The sequence below is a fragment of the Scardinius erythrophthalmus genome (assembly GCF_964197995.2).
Source record: "Scardinius erythrophthalmus genome assembly, chromosome: 1".
In the NCBI taxonomy this organism is placed as follows: Eukaryota; Metazoa; Chordata; class Actinopteri; order Cypriniformes; family Leuciscidae; genus Scardinius; species Scardinius erythrophthalmus.
The window spans coordinates 327,501-330,000 of NC_138221.1; the positions used below are offsets into that span (position 1 = coordinate 327,501).

The 2,500-nt window shown below is 56.2% G+C and overlaps 1 protein-coding gene across 2 annotated transcripts in view; it reads right to left on the reverse strand.

Annotated features, from left to right (window-relative positions):
* mgp (matrix Gla protein) overlaps positions 1-2,500 on the reverse strand; it is a 24,613-nt gene that overhangs the window by 8,717 nt on the left and 13,396 nt on the right. The gene's annotated exons all lie outside the window — the stretch shown is intronic.

The following is a 2,500-nucleotide window of genomic DNA, read 5'->3' on the forward strand; positions in this document are numbered from 1 at the left end:
TCTGTGAGAGAGAGAGAGAGAGAGAGAGAGAGAGAGAGAGAGAGAGAGAGAAAGAGAGATTGCGTGCAAACATATCCAAACAACAGTACGAAATCTTTCAAATCAAAAACACAGAGATCCTGCAATGAAGAACTCCGCTATCAGCATCATGAAGCTCTAAGACTATACAAACAAACTCTAAGAGTAAACAAGGAAGAACACACAGAACAATTATTTCAAGCAATGGAGGAGTCAATAAATACCAGTAACTTCTGGAACAACTGGAACACTCTCTATAGACCACGACAGGAAGAACAAAACAACTGAAACAAACCCTGCTCGAAATGAATTAAAAACCAAATTAGAAAACATTAAAGACAACCAGAACCCCCTAGATCTCCCAATCACTGTAGATGAGCTTACAGAGAGACTACATGCTCTAAAACCCAACAAGGCATGTGGCACTGATGGAATATTAAACAAAATGATAAAATACACCAACGACAAATTCAAAACCGCAATAATCAAATTATTCAACATTGTTTTGAGTGTAGGATATTTCCCCGACTCCTGGAACCAAGGCCTGATTACACCGATCTTTAAACAAGGAGACAAATATGAGCCAAACAATTACAGAGGCATATGTGTCAATAGCAACCTGGGGAAAATATTCTGTTCGATTATTAATGTAAGACTGCAGAACTTTCTCAAAACCCACAAAATTCTGGACAAAAGTCAAATTGGATTTCTGCCCAAACACAGAACATCTGACCACATCTACACCCTCCACACCATCATCGATAAACATGTTTACCAGAATAAATCTAAAGTCTTCGCTTGCTTTATTGTAGGTCATTGACTGCGTTATGACCCGAGCTCATACCAGCTGAAGCCCTGCGGTGTCAGGAGCAGAACCGGCACCGGAGCGCAGTGACCCGAGCTCATACCAGCTGAAGCCCTGCGGTGTCAGGAGCAGAACCGGCACCGGAGCGCAGTGACCCGAGCTCATACCAGCTGAAGCCCTGCGGTGTCAGGAGCAGAACCGGCACCGGAGCGCAGTGACCCGAGCTCATACCAGCTGAAGCCCTGCGGTGTCAGGAGCAGAACCGGCACCGGAGCGCAGTGACCCGAGCTCATACCAGCTGAAGCCCTGCGGTGTCAGGAGCAGAACCGGCACCGGAGCGCAGTGACCTGATCTCATACCAGCTGAAGCCCTGCGGTGTCAGGAGCAGAACCGGCACCGGAGCGCAGTGACCCGAGCTCATACCAGCTGAAGCCCTGCGGTGTCAGGAGCAGAACCGGCACCGGAGCGCAGTGACCCGAGCTCATACCAGCTGAAGCCCTGCGGTGTCAGGAGCAGAACCGGCACCGGAGCGCAGTGACCCGAGCTCATACCAGCTGAGGCCCTGCGGTGTCAGGAGCAGAACCGGCACCGGAGCGCAGTGACCCGAGCTCATACCAGCTGAGGCCCTGCGGTGTCAGGAACAGAACCGGCACCGGAGCGCAGTGACCCGAGCTCATACCAGCTGAGGCCCTGCTGTGTCAGGAGCAGAACCGGCACCGGAGCGCAGTGACCCGAGCTCATACCAGGCTAAGGCCCTGCGGTGTCAGGAGCAGAACCGGCACCGGAGCGCAGTGACCCGAGCTCATACCAGCTGAAGCCCTGCGGTGTCAGGAGCAGAACCGGCACCGGAGCGCAGTTACCCGAGCTCATACCAGCTGAAGCCCTGCGGTGTCAGGAGCAGAACCGGCACCGGAGCGCAGTGACCCGAGCTCATACCAGCTGAGGCCCTGCGGTGTCAGGAGCAGAACCGGCATCGGAGCGCAGTGACCCGAGCTCATACCAGCTGAAGCCCTGCGGTGTCAGGAGCAGAACCGGCACCGGAGCGCAGTGACCCGAGCTCATACCAGCTGAAGCCCTGCGGTGTCAGGAGCAGAACCGGCACCGGAGCGCAGTGACCCGAGCTCATACCAGCTGAAGCCCTGCGGTGTCAGGAGCAGAACCGGCACCGGAGCGCAGTGACCCGAGCTCATACCAGCTGAAGCCCTGCGGTGTCAGGAGCAGAACCGGCACCTGAACGCAGTGACCCGAGCTCATACCAGCTGAAGCCCTGCGGTGTCAGGAGCAGAACCGGCACCGGAGCGCAGTGACCCGAGCTCATACCAGCTGAGGCCCTGCGGTGTCAGGAGCAGAACCGGCACCGGAGCGCAGTGACCCGAGCTCATACCAGCTGAAGCCCTGCGGTGTCAGGAGCAGAACCGGCACCGGAGCGCAGTGACCCGAGCTCATACCAGCTGAGGCCCTGCGGTGTCAGGAACAGAACCGGCACCGGAGCGCAGTGACCCGAGCTCATACCAGCTGAAGCCCTGCGGTGTCAGGAGCAGAACCGGCACCGGAGCGCAGTGACCCGAGCTCATACCAGCTGAGGCCCTGCGGTGTCAGGAGCAGAACCGGCACCGGAGCGCAGTGACCCGAGCTCATACCAGCTGAAGCCCTGCGGTGTCAGGAGCAGAACCGGCA